The 25,489-nt window shown below is 42.3% G+C and overlaps 1 protein-coding gene across 12 annotated transcripts in view; it reads right to left on the bottom strand.

Moving 5' to 3' along the window:
• The window catches only part of PHF21A (PHD finger protein 21A), a 131,332-nt gene extending 105,936 nt beyond the window's left edge, over positions 1-25,396 (bottom strand). For 5 of the 12 annotated variants that reach the window (XM_061462262.1, XM_061462266.1, XM_061462272.1 and 2 more), the window contains exon 1: positions 24,987-25,395. The gene's annotated coding sequence lies outside the window, so the exon portion shown is untranslated. Of the gene's footprint in view, positions 1-82; positions 106-1,916; positions 2,170-24,392; positions 24,544-24,986 lie in introns of those variants that run through there. The other 7 variants (XM_061462269.1, XM_061462271.1, XM_061462267.1 and 4 more) reach the window with 5 other exon arrangements.
• Between the last annotated feature and the right edge of the window lie 93 nt (positions 25,397-25,489).

The raw sequence follows: 25,489 nt of genomic DNA, 5'->3' as shown, positions 1-25,489 counted from the left end.
GGTTTTGTGTTGTTTTGGGGTGGTTTTTATTAACACGCCTAGAAAAAATCAGTTCATTAACCTGTACTTAGGGTCCATTAACCTGTTCTTAAGGTGCACTGCAAATTGCTCATTCCAGCCACTAAGTTTTCTGCCTTCCTTTCCTACTTCAGAGACAAAAGAATATTGGGGAAAAGGAGACAGAGAAGGAGTTCTGAGGAGGAAGGAAGACTACTTTATAGGAAACACACACAGTAAGATTCCTAGTAATTGATTTTAAAACTGAAGGTGCAAGGAACAAGAAAAACTTAAGGAAAATCACTCCAGTACTGGTTAAAGTATTTCACACACACTCCACTTAAATTCCACTCAGAATGGGATGGCCTCCGATTTCTTGTTTTATTCTTTTAAACACAAGGAGAAATTTCATCCTGAGCGCCACACTATTTTTCCCCTTCTAGCAATCCACTTTATCTTGGAAATAATTGGCTTGTGGGAATGATGTGTTAGTGAGGCAGAAGTGCCCTAAGAGTTGGGAAGAAGTCCAGAGTACAAAGGGAGATGAGTAGTGCTGCAAGGCTGCAGGCATGAAATGCAAAATGAGAGGGATCTCTGACTGGCACTGGAAGTGCTGCTTCACTTGTGGTGGGGAGAACTTCAACTATGTGCGCATCCCCTGCTTGTTCAAACTGTTCCTTGTATTTTAACTACTAGAGACGCTAAGAATACAATCAGAAAAGCAGCCAACACCTCGACCACAAAACAGTGACATTCAAGGACAACTTCCATCTCTGGAGCAGGAAAGTGCTATTAACTCAATCTGCCAGTAGGGGGAAATGCCAAACAAGTGAAAAAAAGTTAGAGCAAAACAGGAAAGATGAGGAATAAAATCAAACAAAACAAACCACTGTCACCCCCTCCGCGCACACATATTCTCAGCAGATAAGGAAAGGAAAGGTACTGCTCCTGAGAGGGGAGGCAGGACAAGGGAAGTATACATGACTTTAAGCAACCAAGTATTTTGCATGTTTTTCCAGGCTTTAGAGAGAAAATAGTGAAAGTGCCAGTTCAAAATACAAGCACATAAGAACAGCACCAGCAAACACAAGCTTTCGGTTTCAGTGTTAGCACAGAGTGACTGCAAATCAAAGTGTTCTTAAATCTAGCACTTCAATGAGAGCAAAGTATTGTGACTGCACAGCTGAGAGAGCCAAGGTGGAAGAATACGAATTGTTAAAGGACTATTCAACATGAATGTATGAACTAATTTAAAGGGAATGTATATATTCTAGAAAATCATTCTGCATTACAAAAACCTTCCTATTACACTTATACAGAATCCCAAGAGTCTGCAGTTTCTTGCCGAAGAGATTTCAGAAAAGCAGGGGGCCCATTAGACACCCTGGTTTACTCCCATCTTAAAAATATCCTGCCTACACCACTTCCATGCTTACAAAGTAGAACGAAAGCTATTTAAAGGAGTATAAGAGTTTAGGGAACAAATAAGCGTTAAAAGTACTTTGATGAAGGGCAACTTGCATGCAACAGGCAGGAAACAGACACAATTACATGATGCATTTTAAAATTAAGAAATAGAAGACTAATGTGAAAATTTGTTGAACAAAATTTAACACGCATTTACAACTGAAAACAGCAATAAATACAGACAAGCCCTGCAATCACAAGGACTTCATGTTCAAAGCATCACAAGGAGCAATGAGGAGGTTTTCAGTGACAGATTTAGAGAGATGAGCAACACGAGTTTCTACTGATGTTACCTGCGCACAAAGAGCAGACATTTGCTAGGTACACACATAACAACAGCCCAACAGTTAAAAATGTAGACTGTGGTTAATGATTCTATGATGGGTACCTTACAACAGGCAGTCACTTATACTTCCATATTTTTAAAGCTCTTCCCAAATCAGATGCAGTACCTTCAGTAAAGCTCTTCTCTCAGAGTGGCCACGAAACCTGCCGAGTTCTTCCAGCATGCACAAGGAAAGATTAGGCTAACGGTACATCAAGAGGTTTAACTAAATCCCAGCTCTGCACAGAGTTTATAGTTCTGCCTCCCTTTCTTCATGTAATTCATCCTGCAGCTGGGACACTCCCACAGGCAGCTAATCTTTCTAACCAAGGCTCTCTCCTTTATCTTCTCCTCCAGCTGCAAGGTCCTACCACCAGCAGTCCTCATTCTTTTTATGGGGGAGCGGTGGGCGAGCCCACAGAAAGCTGAAGTGATTCACAGATAGGTCTGAGGAGCACCAAGCAATAGCTTACACAGCAAAAGCACTGGGCTAGCAGACTAGCGACCTTCCTTCAGCAGTCAAGTTCCAGTATGCAATAGCAGGTAGGAGACTGAGCCCTTTGCTGCTTTCGGTTTTAACTACAGCAGTCATCAGGGAGTTATCTTTCACTTTCCTTACCTGGTCAGAAATTTGGCTTGAGGGTTATGTTTTCAGAGATCCAGTCACAGGGACGCATTCCTTTCCTTTTGAGACTGGGAGACCTACAGAACCTATAGGGTGGGGGGGGGGGGAAATGGCATCTGAGTTTGCCAGGCATGTGAATTCTCCGTGTGCTCCTGGTTACTCAGGCAGAATAGAAATCCCTATTTTCTGCTTATCTTCATTACACCACAGGGATAACAACTCTTAACTTGTTGACTGTATTGTTCAAGAAGAGACTGTTTAAAAAGGTTAAGGAGAGAAATCATCATTTAAGATGTACTTTAAAAACTAAAATCAAGTCAACCAGTGCTGGTTTTGCTATGGGTCAACTCTCATGTCAATATACCGGAACAAGCACTGGTCCAACACTTCCTGTTTGGCACAGTTCTTCTAATAAACTGCCCCACTCAATTTCATTATTCTAGCAGATGCATAAAAAAAGGCCATTTTTATGTACATAAAAAACAGCAGCGTAAACTTGAAAATTAGCTGCTAATGTACACCTTTGTGTTCTGTATTTTATGATATTGAAATATACTTAAAAGAATCCAGGAGTTCATTTTATCTATTGTAAAACTTCTGCTGTAACTTGAAGCGAGACGGCTCAAAATGAGACGCTATAAGTAAATCCTTGCCTTTACAACACTACAGATCACTGGCTCCAATGTGTCACTGCCTTCTCTCTCAATAATTGTCAGAAGCCAACATGAAAATGATTTGTTAGGGAACAGATGTTCACATGACAAAAGTATCAAAGAACAATCATTTGTTTCTTAATCCCTCTTCAGATTTTAAGAACGAGATGAAAAAGGTAAAAGCTTCTCACCTGCTAGAAGTGATTTATTTTTTTTCCTAGACAAAATACCGGCACTTTAATTTCACACAGTTCTATGCAAAATAAACCTCAGACTTCTGTTGATTCAGTTGGGTGCTCAGAACCCTGTGAAAGGTGGCCAGGACCCTCTGCTGCTACCAGAAAGGTATCACATTTTCCTCTGCTCTTGAATAGATACAGCATGCGTTCTAAGTACAACATTTACTAGAAAACATTCTCCACTTGAATTTGATTTGCTTTTTATTCAAGCTTATTTTATTTCCTCAGCTATTATTTCATTACGGTATGTTGGCATTTTGGCATCCCTGATCTGCAGAGCACAGAGGCCCACAAAACAAGAAATACAGACCAGCTTAAGAGCCTCTAATAAGAAGAACAGTCTGCTCTGGGTAGAGATTAAATTAATAAAATAAACAGCATTAGGCTTTTCACGAGTTCCTAGTTTTGTGGACTGCTAAATTATGATAGAGCACTTAGAGGCATCAACATGTTTTACAAGTAGCCTAAATAAATAGGCAGTAAACAGAATTAGGCAAAACACGCTTGTATCAAACTCGGAACTAGACAGAATATCGAGAGCTCCTTTCTCTCCTCCTCCATCCCAAAATAAAAGCGTGAGTGAGAAGGGATTTCATTACATTCTCAGAGCTGTTAGAAGGGAAGTCAGGCCCAGCCCCTGGCATCTCGCATGCAGGCTGTACACACTCCCAGGCACGTCACGCTTCTGAGCTATCTGCCTTCCCAAGGCCTCCAACGCAGCCGTCGCTAGGCCTAAATCAGGTAGGCTGCGTGCAGTGCTGCTGCAGAGGAGCCCGAGTCCACCCCTTCTCCCTTCACATTTAAACCACCAGATCTGCTTTTCCTCTCTGCTCCCTTCAGCGTCTGTGTTTTAAGACGAGGGAATCACAATTTGTGCAAGATGTGGCCCTAATTTTTTCCTTCTTCGCTACATCAGCTTCCCTGCAGCTTCTCAGCCATCATCGGGTGTTGGGTTTTGTTCCTTGAATGCAACAGGACTCAGGCTGCAGCACTGCTGTCACAGCATACCACCAAGGGCAAAAAAATCCCTTTCCTCACTTGCTTCCTGCTGGGCTCTGAACATTCACATCACCCCATTCTCTCAACAGATACACACGTCCAACATTGGTTCAGTATTCACCTATTTCTCCCTCTTTCAACACCAATTCCTGCTTATTTTCAAACAGAGCTATTAAATAAAAGTGCAATGAAGCAGTGGCCCAAGTACCTCAAGTGTTCTCTTTATAGGGAACTTGATTTCTCTGCCAGGTTAATCCCAATCTGACAGCTACTTTGAGCCTTTTGCTGCATCTAATACAGCATTTTTCTGCTGGTAGGATTCCTAATCCACCTTGGCGCTTTGCAACACCCAGGTTCAAGACAAGCAAAAACAAATAAAGAAGTTTGGTCTCTATATAGCATGAACTTTCTTATCCAGGCAAGAATGGAGCACTGCGATAAAAACCACAGTTTTTAATAGCTTCACCCTGAATGACATTTTGGGTAAAGTACTTGATGCAACACGGTCTCATGAGACTGACACAAAACTACCAGGGAAACACAACAGCATGAACTAAGGTAGAGATGAAGTCTCAACATTCATCTCGATAGGCTAAACAAAAAGGGGTAGCGTTCTGGAGGTCAAACATATACCAAAATACAGCATAAAAACACACACATAAGGCTTCAAAGAACACCGAGACTCAGAGGCAAGTACAGAAATACAAGTTTTACCTGAATACTGGAGGCAAAAACAGTTTCATTGCACTTTTTTCTTTAAAGAATTAAAGAATCCACACCAAAAATAGAAAACCCAAACCCAATCTCCCCTTCTCCCAATATCACCACAGATTGTTCCTTCCAGGGAAGGCTCCACAGCAATTAAAAGACTTCCCAGACAATCCAGAGTACCTGAAGCTTTTCTTCTCTTTAATAAATACATAATTATTTAAACACCGATTTGATGAGCATATTGCAATGGGAACCCTGACAACACTTGATATGTCAAACATTTACAGCAGAGTCCTAAGGAACTCAGTATTAGACAACAACCAACACAAAAGAGATGGACAAGTGAGAACAGCTGTATACACAAGTTTGCTCACGCACCTTGGAAAGACCTGCTTTCTCTTTCCCATTACAGGTTTGTTTTCTGACCTCAAAATCTGAGCAGCTGTTTCCCCCTCTCTGTTCTGCACAATAGACCTGAACTGAATTACAAGGTTTATTTCAGCCCCTTGTTTTCCAAGAAACACCTGCCCTAGAAGGAAGGAAAAGCAGAACACCACCACCCTGCACACCCTCTGCTACAAGAAAACATATATCCTGCACCAGGCAGGATTTGAGTCCCCAGAACAACATGAGCATTTTAAAGAATTCTAAAACAAGATGCATTTAATGTCTCAGATGTCACTCCTAGTGAATAATAGTCCCTATTGTCATTTTAACCTGTACTAAATAGCATATTTTCAAACCATCTACTGAAGAAACATTAAGAATTCCAATTACTTCAGTCCTATTTTCTCAAGTTGCATTAACAAGCACATAATATCTGGCACAGGTTCTGGGGAGGGAAGTGGCTTTTATATCTACCTTTCATAGACACTACAGGCTCCAGTCCTGGAAGAAGGCAGAATGATAAGTACTTTCTTTCTGAAGAGGACAGGATGGTTGGTTAGTGAACAGACCAAAGGCTCCTGGATCAGCAGTAGCATGTGTTGCCTGTTTCAGAACTAGTTAATTTGAATAGCCTCTATCAAGTCACTTAAACCATTTCATCTTCCAAACACAAGCACACAATACTGATAACCTGGTTTAGAACAATGCAAGTATTCATTTCTTGGCTTTGTATGTGTTAGAAGTGTCTGAATAAAGTTTGCTAATACACAGAACAATGGTTTGTCCAGGCAGAGGCAAAGAATGAAAGCAAACTTCAGCTGCTTCGGTTACATGTGCTACAAAACCAAAACACATTCATTCATGGACATCCCAGTCAGGTCTACAATTTCTAAAGTCTGCATAAAAGTTCTTACACAAGCAGTCAAGAAAACATTAATTTTTATGAATTAAACTTTTAGCATTTATTAACTTCCTGCTGCAGTCACACAAGTACACTACAGACTGTTCAAATTCCACAACAGATTAATACTAACTTACCAAAAACGCATTTTTTCCACAACTTGCAAAGCATCACAAGATGCACCCACACAAGAGCACAAGCTGCTAAGAGCTGCTGAATATAATAATGTAAAATTATCCTTTAAATTCCCAAATGCACAAATAGCAAGGAAGTGGAAAGGGGGATGGCTCCCCCAACAATAATCTAAACCACCCAGATATCAGTGTGTACAATCTGTACACACCCAGCAAAGCTGAAGTAAAGGATGAAATTCCTACAGTGGGTAAATTGTCACAGTCTGGATGTCACATCTGCCAGTTCATACATGACTCATTAGTCGTCTTGTCCTTCAGGCTAGAAGTCTTCTGGACAGAAGTGTCTGTCGCAGCCCTTCTTCCTACCCCTCAGATATAATAAGAGCAAACACATGTACTCCTCTGTCAGTCTAATTATTTAATCCCCAATCAATACTTTGAGCAGCAAGGGAAAGGTAAATTCACATGTAGAAACATAACCACCAAAATAAGCAGTATTTTCTAGCAATATTTCTGCTCTGAAAAGTGTCTGTTCCCACTTATCTAAAAATTCAACTAGTTAATATAAATTTCCCCCAAACAAAGCTGAGATGTTCTAGTTAAAGAAGGATAAACCCAATGAAAGTTAACACCTGCCCTCTGCCTCTCGAACTGCCTTAAAACTGATCATAATACCCATCACTGAGATCAAAGCTGAGTGAGTGAACCAGATATGGGGTTTCAAACCAGAGTTTTAACTAAAACAGATGAAAATCCTACTAAGATGACAAAAAGAGATAGGCAGTAGATTCTTGGTATTTATTCAAAACAATAAACTTACAACTGGTCGTTACAAAAACATGACAAACTTGATATAATTCATGGTACTAGGCTAACGCTGGCCACTGAAATCATCATTAAAAACAAAACAAACCCAAACCCCCTCATTTCTGAAGAACATTCCCTTCTGAGCATTCATACTGAAGATTGCAATCTTAATGAAATGAAGCTTTTGGACATCTAACTTCAAAGCAAAAGAAAAGGGACATTGGAATATACACATCTGGAAGAGCAAAAAGGGTCATACGCCACGTTGCATCAATAAACTAACAGGAAGGTGAACCCATTTGTATACCCCACGCCAACTCAAGAGTCAAATCCAGGAGAGAACCTCCCCCTTCTTAAGAATATATTAAAAGGCTGAAAATAAATAAAACGCTAAATAGACAAAAAGCAGGGATCCATACAAAGGATGAGGGTTGAGTCTCTGAACATACTTTTAACTGATCTGGCAAAAAAGGAGTTTGCAGACATGATGATGCTTTGCATTATTGCAGACAGTTAAAATTAAAGCAAACTTCAAAGAGTTGGAGGGGATCTGATAATACCGAATGATTTTCATTTGTCATTTTATTGTCCTGTGCCGACAAGTGCAAAGTAACATACTCAGTGGCAGAAATAGCTCTCGCTATAAATACACAACGATGAGTCTAAACTAGGCATTACTACTTACGAAAAAGACTGAGATTATTGCAAGCAAACAGTTTAACTCCCAGCAGCAGGAAAAATCTCACAAGGTACCAGAACCAGAATAAACAGGGAACATTGTGCTGTGATGCACACTGCATGTAATTCTGGCTGCTCCACCTCAGAAAGGGGAGAGCTAGAAACAGTACGGAGAGGAATGACAACTAGGGAGCATGTTTAAAACAAATGAAACTGGTTTTCTCCCATCAACCCACCATGTTCACAGGAAATGCAGTTAAACTGTGTGGAACTTGCTGCTCTGGAATGCTATGGAAGCCACAGATAGAAATGGAGTTCAAAAAGGCAGCAAACGAATTCACCTATAAATAGTTTGATGTTGCTATTCACAGTGCAATAGCCCAAATGTAGCTTCCATCTCAGGCAGCAGCTAAACAAGTGTCTGTCAGAAATTTACTGTTAATATTTCAGCAGCTGACAGAATTCACCCATTCCTACGCCATTCAGTCAGCTGCTGCTGCTGGCCACTGATAAAGGCAAGATGCTGGATTAGATGGACATTTGGTCCAGCACAGTATGTTAGCTCTTACATTTAATCACACTGAGCAGCCATACCGGTATATGCCTTGGGTTGGTCTGGAGGTTGGTTCTTCTGGTAAATAAACCAGGCTATAATTCAAGCATGTAATATTAAAAGCAGGAATTGTAACTTGTGAAGCAGAAATCAAACTGGTTTGTACTTATTGCGTAATATAACACAACACCGGAATAAAGACATGATCAAATATTCAAGGGTACAGATTTTCTTTTACATAACCCATCAGACTGCTGAAAAATTCTTCATAAGCCCCTCACTAATCACAACTTCAGCCAAGGCATTCAGGCAGCTAGTCTCTCCTAACAGAGAAAGACCCAGAAAGTTGGAAAGCAGCATTAAACATAAGCCATGGATGTTTGCAGGAAAAACTGCCAAGACCCATCTAAGATTGGCAACAACTTGGCTTCCTCCCAGCTGACCAGAGGAAAGATCTCCTGAACCAATGGATTCAAAGGGAATATGTAGATGAATGCCTGACTTCTCTCCAAGAAATCTCATCTTGCCAAAGTCATCAGGTCCTGTCTGACCCTGGAGCAGTACTGGATGCTCTCTCCTTTTTAATAAGGAAGCCTAGCTGAAGTACTACTGTCACAGAAAATGCATAACCTCAAGCTGAGGCCCAGGACAAACATTGAACAGCATTCTGCTAGGAAGTACTGCTAATCCTGCTCAAAAGCACTGCCTGAACAATTTGGTGAGTGTCTGCTTCCTCATTACTGTCAGCTTCCTTCTCCCTGACAGATGAGTTTTTGAAGATAGCCAAGCTGAAAGCCATGTAGGATAAACAAGCAGGTCTCAATCTGTAAGAAACACAGAAGTTTCATTTTCTAGAGCCCAAACTACAACAGGTCTGGAAAACAAAGCAAGTGGCCAGTACACATACACCACCTTTCAGTACTGCTGTAGGCAGTCAGATGAAGACAGATGCACCCAGTAAGCTTATCATTCTTAACAGGAACAAGCAAGTATCAAGGATTAAAATATATATAAAAAAGCAGAAGCTCCGTGATCAGTTTCATGAGACATGGACACTGCCTCAAAGCCATTATTGCCCAGCTACTCTGGTAAGGAAGCTGACCATGACCTGGTTTACATGAGAAATCTCTTAAGCCACACAGAAAGACAACAAAGTAAGGATATCAGAGTGAGCTAACATTTCACTTTCATTTCATATAAGGGCTAGTATCAGGTTGGTTTGGAGTTCTTTCAGTTTGTTTTGAGAGGAAGGTTTGTTATCTAGGTCAGTAAAACCTTGAAATTGGTCCTGCAGCAACAGCAGCAGAACACCCTCCTTGTCCTGAAGATTACTTGTGCAAACTACACCTGCAACAAACAGCACAACAAACTAACAAGTCAAAGAAAGTTTATTTGTAGTTGGGAACTTCTGCTTTGCTATGTGTCTTCTCACTCCATAGGCTTCACGTTTCAGCTTGAATTTGTTCATAACCCCAGGAGAACTAAAGGAAGATTTACTCGTAACATGTGTGTTTGTAGTGAGTATATTCATGCTTCAGTGCTTCTGCTGATTATCCATGGGGCAACATGTCTCTCTTCTCCATCCCATTAATAAAGCCCACCATAGGCACAGAGTTCATCTTCCAGATACATAACTTGCAAAGTTTTCTTCTGAAGTGCTCCGTCACTGAGAGCAAAGTCTAGTGCTAAGCAAGATATAAAGACCTCTGAGCAGTACCAAGAAGCCTCTCAAATCTCACTCATTTTTTGCTCACAATAAAGCACAAATGCTTATCCTCTTGTTCTCCTACTAAGTTCAAGGGGAGTTTCTGCTCTCCCTCTTATCTGCTGATACTTCTTCAACTATTATACAGGAAAAATCAGTTGACTTCAATATAGTCCAAAATACAGGCAATGATTTTGAGCCATCTTTTCATTCTTGCACGTTATGCTGCATGGAGACAGAGGAAGAACTGGGCAGCTGTATGGATACCTCTATATGGTTTATGCCCATTTGCCTGCAACTCCAAGCTACTGGTCTTAGTGATGATGCCGGCTGACCTTTCTGGTGCAACAAAGTTCCCACAATGGGTTTCTTCACATTTCCATGACACTCGCATGTAAAGCGGAACTGCTTCCTTTGGCAACATGGAGAACAAGAATGGAAAGTCTTCACTCTGAAAAAATGCCAGCCAACACTCTCTCTTTGGATCTCAGCACTTTAATGCCAAGGCAACATATCTGAGAATTGCGTTATCTATCATCTACATTCACTATTGCAGAATCATTTCATTAAGCAGTGATGTAAGTGGGGCTAACTGCACGTGATCAGGAGAAGCATGCCAGTCACTAAACTGTTAACACCAGAAGATACTCCACGAAGTTTCGTTACACCCATCTATAAATCAAGAGATCACCAAAACTAGAAGCCTGCATTACAGAAATCACATTGTGGAGTATGAGACATAGTTGTTACTGAAGTTGCCTTGTATTTGGCCTTGAAGCTGTCTCCACAGGTACATAGTTGAGATGTCACAGCATAAAAACACTTCAGTAAAAGAGACTGCGCTAAACCAGCTTACTGTGGAAAGTCAATCAAGATTTATGCAGAACCAATCTCAAAACAGGAACTCTAATGAGACCTTAGGGGGGCATATGCCAAAGTTCTGAGCTCTGCAAATACTCTAAGACACCAGCAGACACCTCAAGCAGTGCCATTAAGGGTTGTAACTGGAGATACTGGAGACCAAGAGACATGCATTTAAAAGATCCTAATTCAACATCCCATCAGAACCCAAAAGCCTGATGCTATGGGTAGTCACAGAATCAACCACATAAAGTTCTAAGCAGACTCACACTTTTAAGTGATCTATTTACAGCAGACAGCGAGCAGAAAGGGAGCTATACCTTTTATGTTTGCACTGGAATATACCGTCCTTATTAAGCAGCACCAGAAGAGTTAGTGGAAGCAACGCTGGATCCAGCCAACTGGGACAGATACAGAAATTTGGGTATTGCTGACTCTGCTAATTTTCCACTTGGAAAACGTGTTTGTCCAAATAATATGGAACAAGATAACTGTCACTGAACAGTACTCACTTGGGAGACTTGGAGAATTCTGCCCCCATAAGCTGTACACAAAACAGTTTTAACACGTAGGCAAGACTTCAGCACTGACACTAGTTACTCAGTGTTCCGCCTGCTGCACATCAAAACATAGCCAGTTGTGTGGAATGGTAAGTCAGAAAGTATGATGCAGAAACAGTGATATTAAGCAGTAAAGTTACAGGATCCTCACTCACACGTTGGTCATAGACCAAGTACATTTTGGGGATGTTTCAGGTTGGTAAATATGAGCACTAACCTTAACTCTGGCCCTCTTGAGACATGTAACGGTATCTGTAAAAACATACCTATGTGATAATATGCAATTTCTTGTATTAAATGCAGCATAATGCAAGGGAGCTGGAAAGGTGGACAAAAATTTTCAACAGCAACAACCATCACCACCATCTTTTTCTCTGTTCTTTCAGGTTGTGCAGAACTTCTCAGGACTGTTTCTTGGCACCAGTGCTTACCCATGCAAGTCAGACCTCACTGGATTTCAAATTCACGTTCATTAATCACTATGTCCCTTGGCATCAGGTGGTCTCCCATGCCCATTCAAAGCTCCACTTTTCCCACAAACCAAGGTAAACTAACAAAAATATATCCAACACTTCAAAAAACAAGCAACCTATTTATTTTGTACAACCAGTTTTACAAGAATCTCAGCTCCTTTGGGGTAAGCTCTACTTACTTGCACACCACTCGTACTTAATCAGTAAATCATTTTTAGGCTTGGTTTTGTTTACAAGGTAGCAGCATTCAGGACCTGAAGGAAGCAGGCAGTTCACTGGATTAAACACGCAAGTGAGGGCCTCTGTTCCTAACTTAAAGTCCTCAATAAATTTACTGTAATGCAGAATAAATCAGTTTCTCTCTGCCTCAGTTTCTAATCCGAAACATGGGAATACCACTACTTAACCAGAATGACCTGTTATATTTGAAGTGGAGCAGATCCTCAAGTAACAACAGGCACACCTATACTCAAGTGAATAAACTATGCTGATTCACAACAGCAGATTGCCTGGGCCAAATTCCATGCAGTATTAACAAGTCAACAGGAAGCACTCCAAAATTAATACACCGATGTGCTCTGATTTTTCTTCCCCTACATTCCAGTCAGCTGGCACTCTCACTGCTCCCTGTAAACATACAGCCACAGGTATCAAGCTCAAATTCTGCCTTCCCCTTTTATTACATTCTTCCACTTTACCCCTTAAAAGTGCTTTATTTCCTTCTCAAAAGCACACAAATGGGAACTGTAGCATCTGGAGAATGATATTTGTAGCTGGGGTAGTCACACTCCATGTGGGAGTACTGATGGTAGTCACTAATCTGAAAGGAAGAATTCAAGTAACCATACACTTCACAGAAACAGAAGTTTCTTTCTTCTCAAAACCATAATTATTCAATGTAAGCAAGATTTACATGCTGTATCACACAAACACAACACTGAAGCACTGTGCCAGCCTAACATGCAATCGCATACGCATACAATTAGCGTTTAATGGAAGGAAAGCTAAGTGCAGGGCTGCTGGGCAATGAAAGTAGACTTCCAAAGGAGCTCCAAGAAAAATGAAGTGTCCAAAACATTTTTACTTGCACTGATTGCCATGGATCCGTAACTGATTGTCTACTTAAAACAGAAATACTAAACTGTAGATTTATTGATTTTTAGTGGCTTTTATAACCAGCTATAACTGAAAGGCATTCCCATTTTCAACTCTCACAATGCTGATAGAGTGAAAAGGTATCATTGAGGATGGCTTGATTACACAGAAGCAGCAGCAGTTTGAAAGAGGCTTCTTGTGGCAGTTTTCCCTCTCCAACTATTTTTCTTCCCAAGGAGCCAGGCCCTATTCCCAGGGTGCTTCACACAGAGAACACAGTAACATGCTGCTGAGGGACGCTCCTCCTTGACATATCTTCACACCAACATCACCATAACCTTTAGCCGCTCTCGCAGGACCTACTGATTCCACATATACAACCACCCTACTCTAGCACTGTCCTGGGAGATAGAGACAGCCACCACATGGCAAGAAGGCTTAACCATAACAGCAGACGAGACAAAACACTGTGGGGTACCAAACTAGTACTGCATATGCCACAGAGACCAACACAATAACATGTTTACAGTCACAGCACTGCTGTGGTATCAGGGCAGTGCCCAGCATTACAGTAACTTCTTTGCAGTTACTCTTCTAACAAATTCTGTTATCCAAAAATTCATGCCCAGTTTTAAGAGTCCTGTGCTGTGCTAAAAAAAAGATGTTTAAACACATCTCTCTCCACATACACACAGAGAAATTGTCATGCACTCTTCTCCTTACATTGTCCTTATATATTTCTCTCCTTGCTCTTTCAAGGACTTTTTTTCCTCCTTCTTTTAAAATGCCTTTGAGAAAAATCCCAGCTCCTTTCAATTTAAGACTCTGGTTACTACACAACAGTGGGGGGGGGGAAAGCCATATGAGGAACAAGAAACATACGTGGAAGTTTATTGTATGATTTTAAGTCTCTACTAATACAACTTCTGATCTCCAAGAAGCCCATGCGAGTCTTAACTGCTTACTGGACTACCAAAGACATGGAAAGCAGTGTAAAGAAAACAAAATCTAATAGCACAGTGGCAGTTTCACAGTTGAAGGCTTAAAACGTATCCTGCATAAGTGGAGAAGTGGCAAAAATTACGGAAAAGCTATGCAGATCGCATTTATCCATATTATGCAAGAGTTCCTGAAGGGGCTGCAGGAGTCTCTGATAGACCTGAAAGAAAAATACGGGTGCATCTAATACACAGTATTTCTAAGACACAAACAAGCAGGGACTTAACAGATACTTGTCCCCTTCCTTAAAGTTTTCAGAAGCCTTAGAATAAGGCTGCTTCTATGCATGATCACCCTTTATATTAACAATATATTTAACACAAGGAAAAATCAGCATTTCTGGACAAAACTGATCATGGGCAGAGAAGTGTAAGATTAAGTTAGAAAAGGAAACCGGAAAGAATGTCTCAAGTTTTGAGGAATCACACTTTTATCTTGCATCAGGAAGAAGCAAACCCAAGATCTGTGTTTTCACTCCTGCAACTTCATAGCAATGACAATGTCAGTGCAAAACAACAACCTGAGGTAGTGGCATTCACACAGTCACAGAGCTGTGCTGAACTAATCAACTCTGCAGCTGAGAAGATACTGCACAGCGAGGCACTAACCTGGAGCATGCATTTAAAGAGGCCAACAACATCAGGTTTTGACTGACTGCAAAACCTGCAGTGTTTCATTAAACACTGCACAATCTATTAGAGTTCTGCATCAACAGCCAGGCATCCAAATGTAATTCCTGCAAGAAGTAAGGTGGGGGAAGACAGTGCGAGTTTTAAGCCAAGAAGAAACTGACATACAGGAATAAGAATTATATGAAGGGGGGGGATTTCCATATTTACTTGAGAGTATAAAATTCAAAGGAAAAGTAAAATATGCCAAAATGCAGGTGGAAATTGGAGGGTATGTCTGAAAAAAGTTTCATTGTAACAAATGCACACTGATTTCAGCAGCATCCTCAGAGAATGCCTTAGAAGGGGTATGGTATGGTAGGATTACTCTCTGGCATAGGAACTGCAGTTGACTCAAGGACAGGTACCTGGTGTTCAAAAACAGCACAAACCTTGCTAGTGCATCCCCATTTATTCCTGACCAGAATGTACTCTCTGAAAGGGTAATAAGGGAAGCTCAGGTAGCCACATCCCTTCCGTTTGGGGTCGCTGACAAGAGTATCCTTAATGCTGCAAATACATGCCATACACAACAATAGATTTACATGATAAAGATGCTTATCAGAGACGATTCCTGCAAGCTAAGCAGCAGTGTAACAGTAAGGTATCTGGAGCTCCAGCTAGATGCAAATTAGCAAAAAAACCTTTGTTATCAGTAATAGAGGCCATTGTAGCCCTTTCATGAAGTTATGAAAAAGGTTGGGGGGAAAAACCTTTTTTTTTATTGGGACTTTGGTTTTTAACCCATCACAAGTCAGATTATTCAAGTTTCAGACTGAACATCTCAACTGGGGCAGTTTGGTCACAAGGGCAAGAGGGAAAAGGCAGAGACAAAAAGCATTTCTTGGATACATCATGGACTAATTTCTGGCTTTCATGTAAAATTTTGTTGTGTTAAATTAAGCAAAAGCCCTGAATGAATAGATTCCAAGTTCTTACAAAGACTTACAAGAGCTCAGTATTATCCACTTCTTCAAGGAGCAGCAAAGACACTAGGAGACAAAGTATCTGGTGTGAGATCCCCCAAGGGCCGGCAGCAGCAGTATCTCAAACAGACACCAGATTCTTCAAACTTTGTCAAGTGTTTTGGTTCTGCAAAATCCACTTAAAACTACCTTTTTAGGGGAAAACAATGAAATCCTGGTACTACTGATTCAACTGGGAAGCTTCCCAACGACTCGAGCAGGGCCAGGATGTCCTCCTGTGTCAGGCCACATTTGCTCTTATGAGATAAGAAGTACTTATAGGAGAGTTTTTCTTTACAACTATGCATCAAACCCTTTTGTACATCCCTCTTACCCACATTCCTTATCTAGAATACCCTGATACAGCTGCGTTGCAAAGGGCACTGTCACAGGCTCTCTACAGAGGGTAAAACGTCCTTGAAGGACAGGATACATCATCTTTCCACTACATTTAGATTTATCTTGGTTTCTTCTCCCGCCTGTTGTGTAGGCCCAAGCAGCCACTGAAAGGGAATTTCATCCTTACGCTACAACAATGACAGCCTCTCTAATCATGTCAACATACTAATAGTTACTATTTCAACTAACTGCGTGTCCTGTCAGCAATTTGCTCCACATGGGCTGTGAAGGGGCTAGTAATACAGTTTTAAGTGTTCCTATCTGTTTACAAACTTTGTTACAGCATATGTAAGGTTTTAGATGATTCTCTGTATAGATTTACCCTTCTGTATCAGTTTTAAACAGAAGCGTCAGCAAGGTACACAGTATACAATGCATCAATGCCAACAAAATACATTCCCTGCCTCAAAGAAGCTACTACCGCCTAAATAACCTGTGCAAGTAAAGGAGAGCACAACTTTTTGTTTATCTGGTGGGGTATGGAGGGCTGGCACAACTATGAAGCAAACAGGAACTTTAAATTTATACTGAGTGGAATTTCCAGGCACTTATTAAAAGAATTTTGCCAAAAACAGATATAGATATAAGCTAATTATGGTGAATACAAAGAAGCTACTCCCCAACATTAAAAGTTCAGAGGTCTTAATCATACTACTATTTATATAGGTTCCGATTTTAGGCATTCAGATATTCCAACTTCTGCGGGACTTAAAAGTAAAACACACATGACTTCTTCCAAGACCGGAGCTCTAATTAATTTCCCCAGAAACATCAAACAGGTTTACTTCATCCTGTTTGGCACTTGGCACTTAAATATAAACCTTTCTTCATGATTCTCCCACACAAGCTGAAGAACAAAGAAATTGACTTGGATCAGTTAAAGTTAGTTTTTAAGTGAGCAAGCACTTAAGATAACTACAGCACCCAAAACATGGCACACATGACTACAGCACACACTAAAACTTGCTACTGGACTAACAACTGAATTCAAATTAACATCCAGGTTAACTTGAGCAAATCGCACTGAACACTGTTAGTTAACATCTTGAATAAAAACACACAATTCCTAATGGATATGAAAAAAAAAAAAGCATTCTGAAAGTTACTATTCCCTTACCCCTACTCCAGGAACACTTCACCTTCAAAGCAAGTTCAAGCGCAGTGGCCAGGGCTGAAACACACAGGCCAAAACCTGCCGGATGTGCTGAAATATGCAGGCCAAAACTCACCAGATGTACTCTGCGGGTGGTTGCCGCTGCCAACACCTGAGTTTGGGACCCTGCATCTCCCTGGTGACCAGCAGTGGTGTCACAATACCCATAGAAGCCTCCCTAGTTATGTTGCGTACAGCAACATCATCATCATTCAACCCCAAAAAACAGAGCTGAGAGGTCAGGAGATAAAGAGCCACTCAAATCCCCTTCTGCTTTGACAGAAACCTCCTGTGATGGTTGGGCAGCAGTCTGAAGGGTGAATGCAGCAACCACGTTGCCTCCTCCTTCTGAAGGTTTCCATCCAGAACATTGCCTTGAAAGGTTAAAAATCTCCAGAATATCAAACAGGACACTTGCCAGCACAGCTGAAGCCAGGTGTAAGTGTAGTTATTAATATATCCTTTGTACAAAACCATACAGGCAGTTGGAAAACTTCTTCCATTGACTGTTTTTCTCTGAATTACAAACTGTCTTCAACTTGTGAACAAAAATACGTGCTGCTACACAGTGATAACAACACAGGTTTAAGCTGGCCAACTATGCACTACAAAAGGTATCAGCGACTCAGTTCCTACAACATCACCGCATCTTCCACTTATCACCCTGAATCTCCAACTTCTGCTCAGGAAAACTACAGCTCCCAGGATGCAATAGTACATGGCAATCCAGGCAGGCTACTCAGATAAAAACACAGCACTGCATACTGGGGCCTGTAGTTTCCAGGAGCCACATTCTTACCGAAGATGAGACCAGATGTAGGCCATATTGCACACTTGCACGGGCCAGCAAACAGCACAAACATACTGTACAGGGAGACTGCTGCTAGTAGTCATCAGGTAAAGGTCGATCAATATCCAGTCACGTACATCGAACTTCAGAGGACAAAGACTTCAGTAAAAAAAAACATCAGCTAACTAACAATTCCCGAAGCACCATCAGCAGTTCAGCTACTTTCAAACATGCAGAACGGGCCATACTTTCTAACATCTTTATGGTAAAGTGCAGTAAGAACTCCCCCACCCCCAAGACAGCTACATTTACTAACACTAAAGTGTGCTCTTCTGAATATCAATCAGAAAAGTGTGTTTGATTATGGGGCATATTCACCCTGTCCACAGTTTACTAATCTGGAAACAAATTACTCTCTTCCTCCATTTCTACAATGTGCTGAAGCAGGAGCTTGCCTCTCTTGCAAAAAGAAAAGCAGAGCTTAGCTGAAAATTGAATAGCTGTGTCTCGGCGTAGGCCTCAGAGAGGAATACGCTGTACTTCAGTAAAGGGAAGGGCAGCTCCCCCTACCAGTCTGTTCTAAGAAGGTTTTAATCGAGGAAGGAAACAACCAGGGATCAAAATGAGCAAGTCTTCCTTTCTTTTCCCTCCCTTTTCCCACAAGCTCTGGATTATTATTATTAAAAAACAGTAATATGCATATATAATTCCACCCAAGTCCTTCTAGGTTTCACTAGTCCCTGTCAAACAAGCAGGGTTTCCAAGCTGGCAGGCAGCACTGCATAAGAAAAAGGACCACGATTCTGACCCAAGAGAAAGACACCATCCCACTGCAACAGAGACACAAACAGTGATGCTCCAGTCACCCTAGAGTCATCCTGATGCACTCCCCTACTGAGGCAAGAGGCCACAGGAGCATCTGAAGGTTTTGTCAATACAGCAATACTGTCCATAGGCCAAAGACAGCTGTTGCCATAGTTACTATCAGCCAGCTTATCAGAAAATAATTATTGCGATTACTCAGAAGTTTTGTTAAAACAATTTAAAGCTTCAATACGATACTACTTGGTCTCTTCAATTAACTGTTTGCAACTGCACTGCTTTCGGGATCCACAGAGTTAACAACGCTTGGATCTGCAGGGTTGGAGGGGAGCAAGGGAAGGAATCAATGCTCCTTCTCCCTTTCGCACTGACAGCTTGGATTTCACAGGCAGAAACAACGAAACTGAACCAACCATACACTCGGCTGCTGTGTTGGAGTTCTCCTCTCCTAGGCCTGGAGACCAAGTACAAGCACAGGCCATCTTAGAGGCACAGGCTCCAATCTGCCCTCGCTTGCTTTAAGCAGTCACACATCCACATAGCCATTCCACAAACACACGGGCTACGTTTTCCAAACACATTTCTAATCACAGATGCGATGGTAAGAGCCCCTCAGCAAAGAGGCACACACACAATTCCTGTAGCAAGTGAACTTGGTAACGTTCCCTTTTGTCCTACAGGCACAGCACCGTCAGGTGGAAGGGCCGATCTGAAGAACACACGATTTAAGAGATCCGACATTAAAAAAAGCACAGAACTGTGTGAACATGGCCTACAACAGAGCTCACATAAGGAGTGAGGCTGTGCCTAATGTACTATCTATAAACGCATTCCACTAGTAACAACAAACACTAGGTTAGGGCTGGGGGGAAATAGTACTGGCCGGGGGATGGGGGGGGGGGGAGGAATGCATGTTTTCTGGTGTGGGGTCTTTAAAGCATGCTTTGAGCATACAATCTGATCAAAGAGTGAGTGTTTGCAATGACAGCAAATGTGAAATCTCAGGTAAGAGGGAACGAACGAGAGGTCAAACCATCTCAGCAAAGAGCTTTTAAGGCACAGGGTGCTTGCTAATTCCAACTGAGGTATTACAATGATGTGAAGAGTAAAACAGAAAATAAATGCTGCAGAGAAGCCAACATCAAGTAGCGCATTCCTTCCTCAAAAGCCGGGGATGATCAAAGTATTAAAACAAAAGATGCTGTGCTAAGTTGGGCTTTGTTAGGGCAGCAGGCACGGCAATGCTCTCGGACTGAAGGGACCTTTCAGAACTTTCTATAGCTTTAAGAATCATGTTAAGGACAGGGGATTCTGTCAAGTCTGATGTCACACGAATGCACCTTTCCTCAGCACTAAGCACATTTTAAAATCTCTTTTGATCTTTGTATATTTTTTAACCATTCTATATCCACACTTGCCATTTTGCTTTTGTGAGGTTTTGACATAACAAAAGCAGACTCAAACTTAAAATCACACTTAACCAATTTTAAACCAGTGAGGAACTTGGTAAGGTGCAGGAGCCAAAATTTGTTGAAAACTTATTAAAGAAACACAGGGTTGTTCTCTTGTTGGTTTTGGGTTTTTCTTTTTGTTTTGTTTTTAATGAGACTGTATTTACAGCAAGAAAAAAGGAAAATAAGAAAATACAAAGTCCCCCTCCATCCCCAAATGTAAATAAACTTCTTTTTTTGCCTGCATAATGCATATCCTGCCACTGGCACAAGCCAGACACCAGCTCTGTGCTATAGTGAACATGAAATATTAATGTAAGATACCTATAAAAACTATCCTTCAGTTTACCCTCTATTTACAGGGTACAGAAGTAAATATCTTGCCCCGTGCATTAAGCAGACACCTCAAAACCCTCCTGTGCACTGCCCCACCTTCCTAGTATATGGTTTGTTCCTAAAAAACCTCTGTGCAGTTCAAACATATCAGAAACAGGATGCGAGCTGCTTTCTGGCACAGAGTAATTGAACAAGGGCAATTCACAATCATAGAGGAGCCAGGCCTTTTGTGGAGTCTTACACTTCTAGTACACAGCTACACATGTGACTGCACAGTTGTGAGCATAAAGGGTGAAGGGGACAGTGAAGAAATACTATTAGAAGCTTAATAATAGGTTTTTAGCACTGCCTTTTTTACACAAGAAGCCCCTCCTGATGGCTGGGCTGCTTTACAGCTCACATCACACCATGATGGCACTCTGAAAAGCAAAGCCCTATCACACTACTAAGGTCTTTCTGGAAGATTTTAAGCAAGCAAAACCCGACAAACAACAAACCCAAAACAACAGTAAAAAGGTTAAGTCACCAACATGTGTTTCTCAAATGATGTTCATCTTGAGTTTCTGGTACCCATGCAAAATACCCATAACATAGGAAACAAGGTAAGTCCATCAAGGTTCCTACCAACTGGTATTGAAATGAAAGTGAAATCTCCATCGGAAATAACTTCCAGTAGTATCAATTCACTTGACTGAATAAAGGTCTTCATGGGTCTGACACTAAGTAGACAGGAACTGAACAGCTACAATGTGTTCGCATGCAATCACGCCCATTATAAACAAACAGCGTGAGCAACCCAAGTGATAGCCAGGCCCATTATTAAAGCATCCGAACTGCACACAGAATTTAACAACTTTTTTAGGAGCCATTAAAACACTTTTATTTAAAAAAAAAATAAAAAAACAGTAAAATTACCTCCTTTGTACGGATCCAGCCCAAGGATTTGTCATTTCCTTTCAATTCTAATTTCTACAGTGAAGTTTCACAGACATACACAAAACCTCATCTTTAAAAAAGGAAAGTTGTAACAAGAACTATTTAGGCCTAATACTTGAAACACAGCTGAATCTGAATGGCCTAGGGTGAAGAGAGATCTTTACAAAACCTAAACTGAAAGTAGTGAACCTTCCTCTGAAGCAGGAAAACACAACAGTGTTTTTCTCTGAGCAGCGTTAAGTTTCAGTTTCCAACTTTTGCTTTAAGTTCTTTGAAGGGAAAGTTTTGTATTTTTATTCCCTAAAGGAAGAAAAACATTTTCAAATGCTTTCTTCGACCTCACAACAAATCCAGTTTAGGACGCACACAGAGAAGAGCAAAGATTAAAAGCTTTCAGGTAGAAATCTTAAGATGACCAACAGTAAAATAATTATTAATAACATTCTTTAATGGGACACTTTGAATTATACACATCAACTCTGTTAGGTAACTGCAAAAGAATCACTAAAAATCACTAACTGAAACAAAAAACAAAAAACAAAAAAAAATAAAGCACACTAATGGGATCCACTTCAAGTTTGCTGTCACTCAGATCAGTGTGAATAAAAACTGGGGGTACGACATAGCTGACATCCAGTAAGTACTTAGCAAGCAAGCACCTTCAGCTGGACAAGGTCCCTTAAGACCTTGAAGTCAAACTCCAGACATGCTACTACGCAACATGAAATCAATGGATAAAGAGGTTGCTTCATACTCCCTTCTCTATCAGCTCAAACTTGTAGCTGATGTAACTAGCATAAAGTAACCTAATTTCCCTAGCACAGTAAGGTTGAAAGGTTTAAAAACATTCGAGCAGCACTTCATCTGTTTGGGGTTTTTTAATACAGTATTAAAGTTTCATTTACTGAGCTAGAAAACTCCTTTCTAGAAAAGAATAATTAAAAAGAAAATGCCCCCACAGAAACAGTTTCACACAGCTATCATGAAACATGCCCAGATATATTCCCAAAGCCTGTGATCCTTCTAAAGTGTAGTGATTAACTTCAACTAACATGGGTAGTTGCACGTTTCATTTCCTACTTTAAGATCCAGTTCATGTCAGTAAGCTAACAACACTATTTAAATATAAACTATAAAATTGTATTGTACACAATCGCTATCAAGCTCAATATAAAAGTTTCAGCATTACATATTAACTGGGTAGAAGTTATGATTTTCAGATTTTTAGGGGTTTGGGGGTTTTTCTCCCAATTTGAAAAGCATGGGTTTGTTGTTTTTTTTTTCCATAAATTAGGCTCCAAAATAAGCCTCTTTTCTCCCAAGTTAAACATTCCCTCACTATGTAGCACATCCAGCTCACCAGCAAGCTACAGGCAAGCCCAGGAAAGCCAGAGGAGGCTGACTTCCAAAACTGAAACTAAGCAGGTGCCTTCATTGTTAGAAGTGAGCACAATGGGCAAATAGAAAAAAAAAAAAAAAAGTAAACAGCCAAAACCCTTTTGCTTTCTAATACCTGAAAAGCTACAGCTAAGCAAAAAAAGATGTATCTATCTATATGGGTGCACGGGAGCATCTGTCCTCTAACCTGAGAGCAAGCAACAGCGTACCTAGCTAGGAAAATGCCACTGGCCCAGGGGAGCCTGCCCCTTCCCAGAGCCCTGCCATGAGTGCCCACACATCCCCACCGCACTGTTCCATGCTCAGACCCACCGCACATCACCGCACACAACTTCCTCATGACACGCAAGTTATTACCCCCAGTGGGACCTTTCTACACGCAGCCTCCACAGTGAACAAAAGTTCATTGTCAAGCTCAGTGCCTGGGTCCAAACAAACATCCAAGGGGGCAGGAAGGGGGGAGGAAGATGGGAATTGCACTCCCTATCCACAAGTATAAGATTTGCAGGATAAGAATCACCGTTACTTACAATTAAAAAGTGGGAACAGGTGTAGTAGATACCATACTTTGATAGCTGAACAAAGAATATTACAGCACGTGACTGAAATGTGATGACATTTGTTCACCAATCGAAAACAAAAGCCACTCTCCAATGGCACTCTTTCCTCCACCCCCAAGAATTAGGAACTTGGAAATCTCTCCATATTGAAACACATCTGTTCATAGCCTCATTTTTTGACACTTGAGAAGAAGTTGAATGAAGAGCTCCATGTATTAATCCAATCCGAATTCACCTAAAAACCTCAGCATACAATCCACCGAACTGCAGAGGTGTTTTGGGGGAAAAAGAAAACCCAACAAAACTCTACCGCTGGAAAAACTCGGAATAATAAAAAAAAAAAAAAATCCCATACATCACCATCAAAATAAAAATAACAATAAATCCCGCAGGAAGGCAAGTGAAGAAAGGAGCATGCACAAGAGCACTAGACCAAATGGCAGAGTCCCACATAGAGCTACACTCCACCTACACGGACGCAGGAGGGAGGGAAAAAGAATAAGAATGAAGAAGTAGCCGTGGCCAAGGCCGAGAGCCGAGCGGGGCAGGAGCGGGAGCCCCGGCCCCAGCCCCGTATCTGTGCGGGAAGGGCAGCCCCGGCGCGGGGAGGGGGGGGGGGGCAGGCCCGGCTCCGGAATAACAAGTTGCAGAAGAAACGGAATTTTCCCGGCGCTGCTCGGGCCACAAAGACGAATGAAAGGAAAGGGGGGGGGGGGGGGGGGGGGGGGAATACATAAAAACGCACAAAAAATGCACCGCAGCAGCGGGTTTCCTATGAATTATCCATCGCGGAAAGCGGCATCATTTCCCAGATAATAATAAAACTTCCCCGACAGCATCGCGGCGAAAGGACCCGACCGAGAGAAAAAGGGCCTGGAAATAATCATCCTGAAGGAAACCGGAGGGGAGGGGATAAACCTCCCTCCCCCACCCCATCCCCAGTGCAATGTGTCATCTCCTTCCCCTGCTCCTCCCCCCAACCCCAATGTGTCACCTCCTCCTTTCACCCCAAGTGTCACCCTCCTCCACCTCCACCGCTCCCGCTCGCAAAACTTCTGCCGGCGCCCGCCGGGGAAAGGCCGAGGGGGGGAACCGCGGCGGTGCCCCGGGACGCTCCGCTCTTCCCCACCACCACCACCACCACCACCCCCCGAGGGAGGGGACGGGGAAAGGGGGGGGGGGGGGCGGGGAGCAGCGGAGAAGTTGCTGCTCCTCATCGCCAAGTTGGCCCGGAGAGTGCGGCGGCCCCGCGGTGGGAGGGATGGGGGGGGAAGGGGAGGACAGGGAGGAGGAGGAAGAGGAGGAGGAGGAGGAGAATCCGAAAGGTGGGATACTACACCCTGCTGGCGGCGGCGGTGCTGGTGCGGGCCGGCCCGGGTCCCCCTGGCAGGACCTCTGTGTGAGGGGGAGGACTCTTCTTCATAGGGGGAGGGTGCCGGCGCCGCCGCTCCTCCGGGCCTCCCTGTCCCCCTCTTCTGGGCGCCTCTCTCCTCCTCTCACTTTCTTTAAGCTAAGCGGGGAGTGGAAGATGGTAGGTTGCTCCCTTCTCCTCCTCCTCTTCGCTCGCTCTCGCCTCTGTGGGGTCCTTTTCCTTCCCCCTGTCCGCGGGGGGCTCGTCCTGCGGAGGGGAGGAGGGTGCGGGCGGGGAGGGAGGCACGAAGCCGGCGAGGCGCAGGAGGAGACAAACTGTGACACAAAAACAAGCCGAGAAGCTGAACTCTTCTTCAATCCCATTCACCCGGCCCGGCCGCAGCACTGCTTGCGGATCCCTCCGCCGCCGGCCTCCCTCCCTCCCTCCCTCCCTCCCTGCCTGCCTGAGGCGCGCTCCCGACACGCCGCCGC

This window comes from Pezoporus flaviventris, unplaced genomic scaffold (assembly GCF_033815535.1).
Source record: "Pezoporus flaviventris isolate CSIRO_AGI_PZ_B2104156 unplaced genomic scaffold, CSIRO_AGI_Pfla_v1 ptg000035l, whole genome shotgun sequence".
In the NCBI taxonomy this organism is placed as follows: domain Eukaryota; kingdom Metazoa; phylum Chordata; class Aves; order Psittaciformes; family Psittacidae; genus Pezoporus; species Pezoporus flaviventris.
The sequence above is the reverse complement of the archived record's forward strand: the minus strand, read 5'-3'. Positions and strand labels throughout refer to the sequence as shown.